Raw genomic sequence first — 15221 nt, forward strand, 5'->3', positions numbered from 1 at the left:
ATAAGGTATAAGAAATTTTGGAGGTCTAGAAAGAAAGTCCATGTAAATATAATATATTTGGTATGCTATTCTTCCAATAAAACTAGGCTTACTAATATTCCTTGGAAATTGAAATAGAGACTGCTTTGCATATTCATTATAAGATGGAATTTATGCAATGGAGAAGTGGCTTGCTAAATAAAGTGCTTGTCCAATAATTTAGCTATTTTTATTTTATCTGCATTGGTGTTTGAGAATGTCAGATTCCCTAGAACTGGAATTGCAGACAGTTGTGAGCTGCCACGTGGTTGCTGGGAATCGAACTCAGGACGTCTGGAAGAACAGCTAGTGCTCTTAACTACTGAGCCATCTCTCCAGGACCCAATGCTTGCCCAATAAGCATGAAAAGGAGACTTCAGTATCCCTAGCATCCACAAAAGCACTGGGTGGGCCTAGTGGCCCATTTATAATTCCAGTGTTCAGCAAGTGGAAACAGGGACTATCTGGGTCATCTGGCTACTTAGACTAGTCAATTTGATGAGTGCTGAGTTCAGCAGAAGACCCTTCCTTAATAAATAACTGGCGGATCCTTCAAGGAAGAGTTACCTAAGACCAATCTCCAAATGATGCACCTTATATATGCACGTTCATCCTACACATGTGAGCGTACACATGACCCAAACACATGTGAACTGTATACATACACATGCCTAGTACACAAGCATGCAGATACAAATAATAACTAGAATTTGCTTTATTCAGACAACTATGACAAGATATCTTTTAGACCTAGTTTTAGGGAGAAATTATGAAATAGGCACTCTCCAGAATCTTCCAAGTTCCCTTTAGTGTTGTATCTATACTTTCCCTGTATCAAGACCTCATCGTCTTTTTTTTTTTTTTTTTTTTGACATGTGCGGATCTGTGTCTGCGAGACCTGGCATCTGAGAACCTGAAAGAATGAGGCAGATTACAGTCTAATGTTGCAGACAATCTTATTCTGTTTCAGTATACTTATTCTGTTTCAGTATACACAAAGGTAGCAAAGACAGCAGTGATACATGGAAGATTGTCTGCATTTCGAAAATCATAATCAGAAAAACATGTAAATTAATGTCAGTAAACATATGCTAAATAGTAACAGAGCAGCCCTTTTATGCAACTTCCTCAGGACACACCAGTGGATGCACAATTGCTGGGCACATACTGTAGACTGTATCTGGGAAGACAGAGAAGCAAATCAGAAGGCCATATCCAGATTCAGGGTATGCCGATCAGGTGGGGTTCTATAGCTATGTTCTGACATCCAACAAAAATAAACAAATCTTACATGTTGGATGTAAATGTTTGTTGCAGGAGGTACACAATTACATCCAAAAACAATCTAGGGAACAAAATGCACTTGCGACAAAGGCCCCCCTTCCTTTTCTTCCTGGAGTCTCTCTCACAGTTCCCCAAGGCGCTGTGCGCCATGCCTCATTCTCTTGAGCGTATTCAGACATCCCTTACTGAAGTCATTCCCTATGTTAGATTACTAATGGTGCTCTGAGAAAATCAGATGTCTGTCACTGAGATAATTTTATGCTGGCACGTCAATGTATTGCACATCTCAGAGTTTATTTAAAGGGCGTTTTTATGCAGAACTTTTTGTTTTGTTTCTCACTCTGTTAAAGTAATTTCACCGTTGGGAACAGGAAGTTCATCTCTGTAAGAAAGTCATTCCCAAGAAGAAATACCTCTGAGGCTCTTCATGAACCTCTGTGCTACCATAGTTTCCAAAATACCAGTGAATAGCTACAAGGGAGTAAGGAACCCATGCCTGGTAAGCTCTCTGCAGTACCAAGCCACGCCTTCTGACTCTTCCTATAAAGCTGAGACAATACCAAACAGACCTACGAGGGAACCGAACTCGGAAACCAGCATAACCTGCTAGGACATCCCAGACTTGCAATTTTTCAAATTTCGTACCTCTGTTCACAAACTGCAACTTGAGATCCATGTGTTTCTTAACCAGGCTTCTCCAGGTGGGCACCCGTCTTCCACCTGCCACATCCTAGACAAAAAACAATACAAGGGCAGTTGCGTAGGCCTGGGAGGAGTCTCTAAGTAGAAAGTGATTTACTGCTTCTTTTGAGTTCATTTATTTTAGCTGCCTCTGGTGTTGTTATTTTCTCTAGACATTACTGGACTTACCAACACACTGGCCTGGAGGAGGCAGGAGGCAGGAGGCAGAATACGCTCTTCCAACCCCAATGTTCCTCCCCTTGCTATTGCTCCATAAATAATTGAAGAGTCTCTTCCAGGCAACACAGACAAGATGCAGATTTAATTTATTCCCTGGGAGGACTAGAGGTGGTTGTGTGGACCCAGCACACAGACAAGCTGAGCCGGGGACACCAGCACAATTCAAATGTGTCACTTACAGGACACATGCCCTCCGGTCTGGTGCTGAGCTCCTGGCCACGAGCTGTTGCCCTTTCCTTCTTGTCGTATTTTGTTTTGAGAACCCGAGTGCTTGTCATTAGGGGAAGGGAACTTCATTCTGTGGCAGAAGGGGATATGATATCATATTGAAGTGAGGAGGTGATACTTCCTATATCTCTAAATTCAGAGGAGAAAATGCACCTACTGATTCTGATAGTTCTGATTGGTGATTACACCACCTATTGTTTTTTCTTTCTCTTTTAGATTTCTCTCCTTTTTAAGCCCCTCTGTGTCTTGTTTGATCCGTAAAGAGGGGTTTTACTCACACCCAGTCCGTATGGACACACGGAGGAGTGAGGGCTCCTCTGCATGGGTTGCAATCATAGCAGAAAGAAGTGAAAGTGGCCGTCTGGGAAGGTCAGAGGAACGGAGGTGCAGGGGAAAGGATTCCCAATACAAATTGCTGTCTATATCAGGTGTAGAGCCAGGGCCTATAAAAGAAACCAAACACTAGCAGCACCAGGAAAGCTCCGGAGCAAAGAGAGGAGTGTTTCTCGAGACCCATTAGAACTGAAGCCGTGTGAGCAGAAGATCGGCAAGAGGCAAATTCTGCAGAGACCTTATAGCCCAGACCAATGCACCACTGAAGTATGTACTTGGGTCCTGAGATGTGCTTTTATAGCATTGAATAAATTGATTTTTTTTGTACACAATACTGTCTTAGTTGCTGTTCTTTTGCTCTGAAGAGACATCATGACCACAGCAACTCTTATCAAAGAAAGCATTTATTTGGGAGCTTGTTTACAGTTACAGAGGCTCAGTCCGTTATGGCAGGAAAACAAGGTGCTTGGAGCAATAGCTGAGAGCTATATCCTGACCCACAACAGACAGAAAGCCTGGGCCTGGGCCTGGGCCTGAGCCTTTTGAAATTCAAATCCAGCACATCTTCCTCAAACGAGGCCACACCTCCTAATCCTAAAGCCACACCTCCTAATCCTAAAGCCACACCCCCAATCCTAAAGCCACACCCCCAATCCTAAAGCCACACCTCCTAATCCTAAAGCCACACCCCCTAATCCTAAAGCCACACCTCCTAATCCTAAGGTCACACCTCCTAATCCTAAAGCCACACCTCCTAATCCTAAAGCCATACCTCCTAATCCTAAAGCCACACCTTCTAATTCTAAAGCCACACCTCCTAATCCTAACCATCTCGAAGAATTGCACTCCCTGGTGACTAAGCATTCAAATATCTGTGCCATGTCATTCAAACTTCACACTGACCCTTATCTGTTACATAAAAACTTCACATTCCCATGTCGGAGAAGTCTATGTTTTAAAGATTTCTGGTTTGCTCTTTTTAATCACACATTTTGGAGAACACGGTAACGTTTTTTATTGTAAGCAGTCTTTTCGTAGGAAGACATCCAGCTGCTCTTCCCTCTCCTGCTCAGATTTCTGTAGTGTGGGGCTGGAAGCATTTGACAAGCACTTAGTAAAGCCTGAGCTTTGTTTCTGAGTCTCAGTTGCTATGATTGCATCCCTAAGGAAGCTTGTCCAGTTTTGGAATCAATATTTAACTCAGAAGTCCGGACTGTTCCTCTGACCCCTGAGGTGACTGAAGGAAATGACTTAAGCAAATTAAGTTCTCAAGTGTTGTCAAATGACTTCAAGATACAAATAAAGTCACTGCAGAAGTTCAAAGTAACCATGTCCTACTGGAATCTTTACAAAATTTTAAGTAAAATTTTCCAAATACTAGAAGAATGATCCAAAAAATGGTGTTTGATTCAGTGTCTGCAGCTGTCAGTTGATGCCAAACATTTATGCTTCCCAGTAAGAACCCAGAGGGACCCGTGTTCTCCATATAGGCTGGTAACAGTCCTAGACTGGACACTCTTGTATATAAAGTACAAAATAAACTCATTCACAGAGACAAAAATAAAACAAAATATGCACACTTTAAGGGCTATCCCACAGGCTAGTGAACTTCACAGGTTTACCTGAAACACGGGGAAATGAGCATTTCTGCCTTTGTGTAGAAATGCCCTGTATATGTGTGGGGTAAGAGAGGTGTGTGTGTGTGTGTGTGTGTGTGTGTGTGTGTGTGTGTATGTGTGTGTGTGTACATATGAGCCAATGCCTGATCTTTACCATCATGATTCTCCTTATGTTTTGACACAAGTTTTCTCACTGAACTTTAACTCACCAATTTCCTGAGCTAGCTTACCAGTGCATTCCAAGGGATCGGTTCTCTTCATCTCCCCATAAGCTGGGACTGCAGACACGTCCCCTCAGCTCTGGAACCACACTCAGATTGTAACCCTGGACATCACAGAGAGTTACATCACTGATAGAGCAGTGTTTTGTGATTGGTGTTACACATTCAGAATTTGCAAACAAGTGACTCTAGAGAAAGGGTGTGACCTGTCACATACAATGCTCGTTTCAGGAGCTCCTTGGTGACTAAAGTAAAACAGCCTTACAGTCTTCAAGTTCCTTCCTTCCTTCCTTGCTTACAATCAGCTTTTGTAACTCCATGTCTATCTGGGTAAATGTATGCATACCCACTCAAAGGCATGTGTATAGTACATATATTGTACCAAGACGGGCAATGCAATATTTATATTTGTGCTTTGAGCTGCCCAAGATATTGTTATAAAACCTAAGGCTCCTGTAGGGGAGTGAGTGCATAAAACTTTCATGGCTAGTATAAAAAATACAAAATGTTATTATTAATATTTAATAAGATTTGCAGCAGTCAATGAGCCAAATCAATGTTTTTTAATTAAGTTATTCATTTGTAATACGAGCTGTGCCTTGTTGTGCGTTTGTGTAGAATTCAGCATGTGGAATTAAAATAAATAAATAAACCCGATTTTAGCCCTCAGGGTAATGGTATTAGTAATAAAGCTATTAATTGGTTGCCTTTCCTCTGATAAGCAAACACGGCTGCTTCAGTGGCGACATCTTTCATTCGAAGGTGCTTTACGACTCTCGAGCTGGACTTCATCCAAGGTGTTTAGTGAGAAGAATTGCAGTGTGTGCTGTTTGAAACAAGCTCATGCATGGCCCCACCTTCTACCTGGTCATCCTAGGTCTCTTATTAGGCATCAGGACAGCTGAGGGAAAATAATCTGTTTTTAATGAAACTTTCAGAGTCATCATATATAAAAGAAGTTACAGTTCAACCAAAGATTTGTTCATCTCCTAACTTCCATGTTGCTCGGGAATTCGTGCTCCAACCTATACCCCCTGCAGTCCTCTTTTCTGTAAGATTTTAGGATCGATGTTTTCCCAACCATGCAGGCTGGTTTTAGAGTGTCCGATGGAGTCAGCGTCCTCTAAGCATAGCTGACCTGGGCAGATGCGACAGTGTTCTTCCTCATGGTCATTTTAAAGAGACAGCTTTGATTGGTGCAAAACTCATCTCATCTTTGTACCTTTTCTCAGCCTGATTGCTATAAATAATACATCACAACTACACAATAAAACTATATCCAGATGGAAAGAAGGGAAGGGAAGCTGCCTTCTGCCTTAGGAGCCCAAGCTTCTCCTCTAAATGCTCAACAGAATATGTTATTTAAAAGGAAAGTAACTGTAGAAGCCTTCCACTTGCCTGCCCTGTTGAGGTTGTTCTTACGCTGTGCGTGCTGTTTGTTAATCATGAGTAGGAGAATATAAATGGACCACAAAGGACCTTCATTACAATGTTTTCAAACTTTATAGGAGAAAAGGGGCATTTCCATTGACTATAACTATAAAACAGATATAAATTATTAATGGAGTTTCTAATTGCAAAAGATGCTACCACAGGCTGAGAACACAGATCATGGTAGTATGCCATTAGGCAGGAAAGGGATCCTCAATTTGACCCCCAGCACCTCAAAATAAAAATATTCTATAAACCAAGCATTCTTTTTCTTCAATAAATAAAAGACTATAACTGCTTTTTATTCTTAAACAACATCTTATAGAGATAAGTGTGGACAGAATATAGGTTAAATATTAAGACATAGGGTTTAATAATTGATAAGATCAGAATCGGGTGCCTGCTGTTACGGATTGACTCACATCTGTCAACAAAATAAAGCAGGCCTTCTGCCTGGGAATCAGAGTCTGCCCTTTGGGCCTTGGATCTCGAAGGTCACGTGGTTTCACCCACTCTGCCGTCACCTACATTTCCATCTGGGTATTTTTGCTTGTTCAATTGTTTTTTTTTTTTTTAAATAACTTCATTTAGTTTCGATGATGTAATTCCTATATAGATTGCACTGTATATAGTTATCTATGTTCTATTCCTATATAGTTATATATGTTATATTCACCCCCAACTACCCTCTCTCATCCTTTGTTCACTCCCACCATTACCTTCTTACAAAATAAACTAAAGAATATTTTAAGTTAGCCAGACATCGTCTCACACAGTTGTAATCTTAGTGCTCAAGAACTTTGGGTAGGAAAATCCTAAATTTGAAGCCAACCTGGTCTATATGACAACACCTTCCTCTCCTTCTTTTCCTTCTCTTCCTCCTTCTCCTCTTCCCCCTTCTCTTTGTCCTCCTCCTCCTCATATTTTAAAAGTAAGCAGAGAGAACACTTTTCATTGTATATATTTGGTGATATTTACTTGCTTGAAGCCAATGAGATGACTCAGTAGGTAAAGGCGCTTGCTGCAAAGCACAATGACCTGAGTTTGATCCCCAGATCCCATATGGTGAAAGAAAAGAACCCACTAGTTATCCATTCTCTGATCTCCACCCACCTTACAAGGCCAGGGGCATGTGCCTTTGGCAGGACTCACAAATAAATGTAGTAATTATTTTTTAATTTACCTAATGGGAGATCCGTGATACACCCAAACTCAAGCAGAATAGCTCAAAATAGATGAAAAACTAATCTATGCTGGTGAAAATGTTTTGCACTGACTTTTGAATTAACTTGATAACTTATAAGAAATAAAATGAGACAAGCATCTCACACATGTTCAGATTCATTAATCAAATTATTAGAAACCTGAGAGACAGAGTTGATATGACATGGTGGCCAGAAAAACATCATTTTGATCTTTAAAGAAAACTCTCAAAAATAAATATCAGATGTAAATTAGATTTAATTAAACATAGATCAAAGATAATTTTCTTATCAAAATTAGCGTGAACAGATACTGTGGACCCTTGGGAGGGAAGGAGAATGTGGGCATGATTGTGCTAGCTTTTATCCTGTTTAGCTTTCTTTGTTGTCTATTGAAATGTGTCAACTTTATTGCTAATATTTCACTGACGGTGCGTTCTTCATTTCTTCAATATAGAATTCAATTTAAACAAAATCCTATATTCTGTCTGAAAAATTTCAATTCCCACCAGCAGCATAATTCAATTAAGTTCCAAATATTTCTTTTAAAAATACAAAATAAAACCATTCTCTCTGCATATGCTATTTCTGCTCCATTCCAAAAGGATAAAACACCGCATCTGTTTACTCTTGGTTCATCTATCACTTTGTACATTTTTATGGATTTTTATGTATAATCACATTTTCAGAGGGGATTGTTATATACTGTGCCCCATTTCAGCAGTTATTATCTCTCAGCCTTAAAATTATAAAAATTGATACACCATCTCTGGATTCTCTCTCCCTAGGGAAGTGATAGGTAGCCATTCATCACTCACGGTGACAAGCTGAACTTGGTGTGTTTATTGTCGTGAGAGATGGGTTCTCTTCTTGTTTCTTCTCTCTCCCCTTCCTGCTAACAGGGTGGTGATCAGAGTCCCTTTGAAGCATCCAGGGGCTGGGAGGGTAGGAGAGAGCTGCCTTATTTCTGAGCCTGGGAAAGAATCTGCATTTTTCTTCTAAAAGCTCGATAAAGTGTGTTACTTGAAAGGAATTTATGAAAGAATTCACACTTCCATTTGCCTGTTCTCTTGAAGCTGCTCTTTAAACATCTCTTCCCCTGCCTCTCTCTCCCAATTTACCTTTTGCAAGATGACTGCTCTATCAGACAGAAAATGCTCCCTATTTCGCTTAATGTGCAACAGCCACTCTCTGTACTTCTCGGGCACCCTTAATGGTGCTGTTATATTCCATTCGAACTTGAACACATCAAGAGCAAACTCTACCTACAGGGATCGCAAGGACTGATGGCATTTGCTGGGGTCTGAAAGTCTTGAATATGGCAGTCTGTTTACCAGAGTCACTCCAAAGTGTTATCATTAAGACACAATTGTGCTTTACAGGTAGGTATCAGCTGGACATAGGTGAAGATTGTAATCACTGTTGTGCTCCTGCTCTACGGTTTTGGTTGCGGCTCATTTTAATCTCCAGGTTTGTCCAAGGGCCGTATTTGGGGTGCCCACGTCCCTCTCTTAGAAGTGAACCAAATGTCAGCTTCCGGGTGAGTGTCAACCGGAGCAGTCCCCTCTCTGTAAATATGGCAGGGCACATGGGAGGTAGGGAGAAGCCGGGTGGTACTTTGAGAAAAAGCTCTCCGAATGTGCCGTCTTTGGCGACGTCTCATTCAACCTTCACAGTTAAGGACCAAGTCTCATATTTGCTTTAAAACTGAAAAAAAAATGCAAGTGTTCTGCCGTTGTCCCGAACGTCTGTGTACCCATCACACATACACTTGCAAAATCCCTCCCACACCCCAGGACAAACACATCTACCGGAAGTGAGGTGCAGCAAAGAAACACATCTACCGGAAGTGAGGTGCAGCAAAGAAACACATCTACCGGAAGTCCGCTGCAGCAAAGGGCAGTGTGCAGTGAGAGGCTGCAGGGTTTGCATGTGATGAAATGGCCTAGGTTTGACCTCAATCTACACTGTGTACGTCAGTTTCCCTACTCTGTTCAGGGCTCCCCCTTGGCAGGATGAGTTCTCTTATGTTCTCCTCTTTGGAACTTGCCAGGAAGGGGATCATCATGCATTTCTTCAGAAGGGAATGACATTTGAAGTACAAACTATGGGCCTGAGAGATGACTCAGCTGGTAAGAGTGCAGAGAACTAGAGCTCAGTTTCCAGTTCAGATGCCTCCCAACTGCCTGTAATTTCATCTCTAAGAGATCCTATGTCTTCTAGCTCCAGTGGGTACACGCATACACATTGAGAGACATACAAATAATTAAAACCTTTTTTTAAAAAAAGAAACTAAAACACTTATTACAGTTTATCATGAGTGATGTGTCATAGTTGAGCATGTGTGCGTGCGCACACACCCACACCCACACCTCCACACACCTTGTGCACATGTGGTCTCAGGCATGTGGAATGGGGATTAGATATATACCCCAAATTCCCATACTTGCATCTCCTCAGCTGACTAGAACCCAGGAGTCTTTCTTGTGTTCTATTCTTATTTGTCAGCAGTTCTGCATGTTTAGGTCTTAATCTCTAATATATCTAAAATGTCTCGGGCACTGAAAAGTGAACAACTGATGTAGATTCTGGATAGGAACGCACAGGCCATCTATGTATAGATCTGGGCAAGCAGTGATTCACCTTCGTTTCATACTAACCTTTGAGGCACCATAACAAAACCATTTTTAAATGTATGGGGATTTGTCACTTAAGGGGAAGAGTTGGATGGCAGTGACTCACAGCATTTATTCTAAGTAGAGGTTGAATAGGTTACTGTATCCATTCATCTGTTGACTCATCAATTTGACTTTTAATCTTATATTCAACGGGCTGACATGGCCTGTCTTACAGGTGACAACAACCGTCTCTTGGCCTTCACAAGAATGGTCTGTTTCCTACCAGCCCAAGCCAGAGCAATCTGACAAGTACATGCATTCTTCTAAGATAGAAAATCCATAGACCACATTGGGCAGCTGACGTAAAAAGATCACAGTAGCATTTTTTGGAAAAATGATTCAGTCGGTGAAAATGTCTGCCATTCGAGCTTGAGGTCCTGGATTTGAATTCTCAGCTCCCGCGTGAAAGCCAGGCATGGCGGCACATGTCTGTATCCCTCCTCTGGGGTATGAGAGGGAGAGGGAAAGCAGAGATGTACCTCTGGGACTTGCTATTCAGTCTAGCCAGTAAGCAGAGGATCAGTGAAAGTAGCTTGAGGAAGACACTACCTCCACAGCCATGCCCACAGATGTGCTTATGCCCCCTATATGTGCATGTACATGAACGTGCACTCACATATGTAATACACAAAACTTAGACACACTCCATACACATGCACACATGTGCACACACACACACACACACACACACACACACAGAGAGAGAGAGAGAGAGAGAGAGAGAGAGAGAGAGAGAGAGAGAGAGAGAGAGAGAGAACTGGAACTGTTGGGAACCAACCCATGAAAGCTACAATTTCCTACTTCTTTTGAGAAGCTAAGGCAATCAAAGAAATAGATCTATCTGGCATGCCAATGGGATTTTCTAGTTGAAGACAGACATAGCTACATCGCCACCTCTTCCAATAGGAGGCCCTCAGGTGGCACTCAGTGTGACTATATTCAGATCCCTCATCAAATGGAAAGAAAAAAACTGATTCTAGCATCAGGCATTATGGACCCAAGAATTGTTCTTCCTTTTGTGGCTTAGAGAAGTCATTCTCTTGGGCTCAGCTGGTAACCAGTCATGCAGAACATAACCAAAGCCCTTCTGTGACTCACCTCCTAAAGGGAAAAGAGGACCTTGGGTAACGCCTTGCCTCTTACGGATCCACTCAGTTCCTGTTTCATGAAAATCCCAAGTTTGCTTTGTGTTTCTACGCTCTAAGGCCGTTCACTATCCAAGCGTGAAGTTTGCGGCTCTTCTCTCTTTGAATGGTGCGTAGAGATCTGAGGCACATTTCTGAGAGGGCATGCAGAGCAATTGATGTCCAGAGGCCTCCAACTTGCCTGAGTCCTCTGCAAGGGCAGTTTATGGAGACAAGACTGTCCTCATCTGAGATGGGTGAAGGTTTCTTTCTGCGTGATAAGCCTTAACTAATAGTGAAGGAGAGAGGGTGTCTATTTCCAGTTCAAGTTGAGATCCCATAATTGTCCATGACAGAAAGCATGACTTTCTCACTGGCACACACATAGAGGAAAAACACACCACTTATTAGAGCTAGTCACAGCATTCTGGTATCTCTTGTGCTCTGGGTAAATTTCAGGGTCAGAGGAAGTGAAGAGTTAGGACCGGTGTACACTAGATCCCACCCACCAGAGCACTGGCTAGAACACACAGGCTTGGATTTTTACCCTTTGCTTTTTACACCTCTAATACCCACAGGTAGGGCAGTTCCTTCTTGTTTTTTGTCAGGCTGCACAAGCAGCCATTAATTGCTTGTCTAATTATATCCAGGAGAATAACAAAGATGCCTCTGCTCACCTCCCAAGGAGTTATCCTTCAGGTAATGAAAACAGTTCATTCCAAACCTGCTCAGCAATGTACTTCCTGCTAATGGAGAGTAAACACCATGTCACTTTCATAGCACACAGAAAGAGGGGCCTGGTGGGTCTGCTCACTTCTGACCAGGAAGGAACAGCAGTTCTGCCTGTTCCCCTTCCCCATCAGGCACCCTGTTGACACCTCTCAGATATGTGGAAGATGCCTGCCACACACTGGCTGGTGTTTTCAAAAGCATCCTGCTTGAACTCAGATGACAAATGTGACTTAGAACATCACTTTGGCCAGTGTGTTTTAAGAAAAAGTTAAATGTTTTAAAAGACACGCAGTTGCAAAATCCTTTCTTGACTCAACCCATTCAGAATCCAGATGCTTAGAAATATGAATAAAATACATTGAATTTACCAAGACCCTTCCAGGAAGTCCTGTGTTTAAACTTTTGGAATGGAGGCAGTTTGAATATAAAGACACTCCATGAAAAGAATCTACAGGACAAAGTCATTTAACACTGCATTAGGGAGTCCTCCTTCCTGCCATGAATGCTTCTGGGGCTAACGTAATCCCATTATCTCTCATCTACTTCTGTTTTCTGTGTGGAAATAAAGGCTGCTTCTCTGAAACTCTCCTTTATAGTATAGTCCTCTTTCTCAGCCTTTTCTTTACTGGGCTGAACAATTCCAGTGTTTTCAACTTGTCTTGTTTTGGCCCCTCCCCTGCACCTCTCTACACATACGCATTTCCAACCTCTCATTTAGGCCGACAGTAATGGCACCCCAGAGGTGACCATCTTCCTAATTATAAAGCCTGACATCTAACCTCTTGAGAAATCTGACACAGGGTGAACTCAAGCAGTTCAATTTTCATGTTTAAATCCATTTAGCAAATATTTATTCAGCCTGCTAAGTAGTAGAAAATGTGCTCAACCTAATGGGAGTCAGGAGGGGAAGGTAGGGTTCCCGTCTTCAAGGACCATAGATCTAAAGTCTGTGAAGAGCTAAACAGGAGAGCATGGTGGTGAGCTGAGGGGTAACGCCATGGGCAGCTGGTCCTTGTTATCTAACCAAAGGAAGGTTCCAACAAGCTCAGAGGAGACTCTGAGGGGCTGAAAATGGCAAGGAAGAAAGGGAGGCTGGAATTTGGGAAGACGTAGATTTTTTTCTTCTCTGGTAATAGGGCACATGCGATAGTTTCTTATCTCTTTTAAGAGTCACTGGAGAAATAGACCTGAATGTTACAGTAGAAAAATAACAGGGGTGAGAAATGTATTCTATGCATACTCTGGCTTCATTTCTTAAGATGCCAAAATCAGAAGAGGCTAAGGAGTGTCTTTATCAGATTCTTTTAAGGCTGTGATTCTCACCTAAGGGTTCTTCAGTGAGGTTTGGTGCTGTAAGGATGTGGGCTGCAGTTGGTTCTACTAGAGCCTGTGAGCCAATGCGCGCTCTGCAGGAGAGTGGCCTCTGCAGCATGAGAGATGACTGGGAGGAAAATATCTTAGAGCTTTCTTGCTTCCCAAGGGATCGAACTATTCAAGAAAGCTGTGGAATGTCTGCTAAGTAGGGGTCAACCTGGAGGAAGTAGACCCCTCTGGAGTGGGTCACTGGAGAAACATTGTCTCTTGCCAATTCCTGGTGCTCTCTCCGTTTCCTGCTTGCCACACTGTAGAGACTTCCTCCACAAGCTGCTGCCACAGCATAGTCCCACTCAAGCTTAGAAGGCCAAGTGACTCCTCTGAAACCATGGGACTTAGATACACCTGTTTTTCCTTGGTGTGTTTCTCTTGGTCATGGTGATATAGAAGTAACTGATAGGCCTCCAGGGTTAGAAAAATGACTCCCTACATTAGCTCTCTTCAAAGGAGTGGCAGTCAGCTGTAGACAACAGAAGACATTCCTGCGCTCAGGGAGTTCAGAAGCATATGTCTAGGGAATTGTCCCCTGTCCACCATCCAGATGTAAATAACTTCTATCCAAAAAATAATAACCAGGCTAGTTACAAAAGTGATGTGTTTTTGTGGCCTAGGAAGTGTGTATGTATGTATGTGTCTGTGCATCATGTGTGCATGGGTGTGTGCGCTCGTGTGTGTGTGTGTGTGTGTGTGTGTGTGTGTGTGTACTAAGGAATGTGTATATGTATGAGTACATGTTTGTGGGGGTGCAGACAATCTTGGATGTCCTTCCTCAGGAGCATTTCACCACACATCTTATTTTTTGAGACTGTGTCTCTCATTGGCCGAGAACTCAGCAGTAGAGAAAGCTGACTGGCTAGCAAACTGTAGAAATCTCCATGTCTCTGCCTCCTCAGCAATGACATCACAAGCATGTACTCCTACACTCAGCTTTTGTGTGTTGGGAATAAAACTCAGATTCTCATGCTTACACAGCAAGCATGTTACTGGCCGAGCCATCTACCAGCCAAGGAACTCTTATCACACTGATTGTATTTACAGCTCACATTTGGTATTTTTGTCTAATAACGATAATATGGGGTTTTGTTCTGTTTCACTTTTAAATCACATCAACAGGGATACTTTTGATTCTGTATTACCTTTTTTTTTAAACAACTATTTATATAATCTGCTCACTTCAAATCACCTAATAGCTAGAAAGATTCATGGCCTGGTGGTAAAGACCTAAGACACTTTCAATGTGTTTTTCCAAAGCTGTGTTTGGAAGAGTTTCATATCTAGACACATTCAGGAAATTTCACAGTTTTAGTATTTTCCTTCTGGTTCACATTTAATTGCTTTTCTACTTTTGCCACGTTTCCTGCTTAACTTGTTGTCCTTTCTGTGTTCTGGGCAAATGAGACAGCAGAGATAATGTTCCAAGAGTTTATTGCTGTTTTTAAAGGGTAAGAGGCTCAGGGGGAAACTCTCCCTAGGAAAAGGGAATTGAGAACAGTCAATGAACACCATTTTCCTGCTTGGTTTTGGTTTTCTCTTTCTTGATTTCATTTCTTCTTTTTCCCTCAAATGGTCAGTTCAGGAGTAGATTTAAGAATTTATTTTTTTCTTTCTACAGTTTGTGTCCTAACTTCTCGGCCCTTGTTGCTTCTTCTCTTTCTTACCCTCCTAAGGAAAAGGTTTGTTTTTAATCATTGTTTAATAAATCTGCTCCAGTATATTTTGATCCTCTAATAATTTAGAATGATTTCACTCTATAAAAGTCAATTAGCAGATATCTGTACTTGTTTTGCCTTATTTTATTTTTTATTTCTATGAGATTCGGGGATGTGAACTTAATTTCTTAATTACCATTATCTGGGCAATTTATAGTCTTTATAACATTTTTTCCTAATAAGTTATTACTTTGATAGCCTAGTATCATGGTTATATGTACAGTTAAAAGTTGGATAGGTAGTATGCATTGATCTGTCTGTCTGTCTATCTGCCTGACTCCACCTCTCTCTCTCTCTCTCCATATATATATATATATATATATATATATACATACACTTACCTGTCT

General features: G+C 41.7%; 1 protein-coding gene across 8 annotated transcripts in view; it reads left to right on the plus strand.

Annotated features, from left to right (window-relative positions):
- Celf2 (CUGBP Elav-like family member 2) overlaps positions 1-15221 on the plus strand; it is a 513597-nt gene that overhangs the window by 57563 nt on the left and 440813 nt on the right. The gene's annotated exons all lie outside the window — the stretch shown is intronic.

Source organism: Apodemus sylvaticus, chromosome 14, assembly GCF_947179515.1.
Source record: "Apodemus sylvaticus chromosome 14, mApoSyl1.1, whole genome shotgun sequence".
In the NCBI taxonomy this organism is placed as follows: Eukaryota; Metazoa; Chordata; class Mammalia; order Rodentia; family Muridae; genus Apodemus; species Apodemus sylvaticus.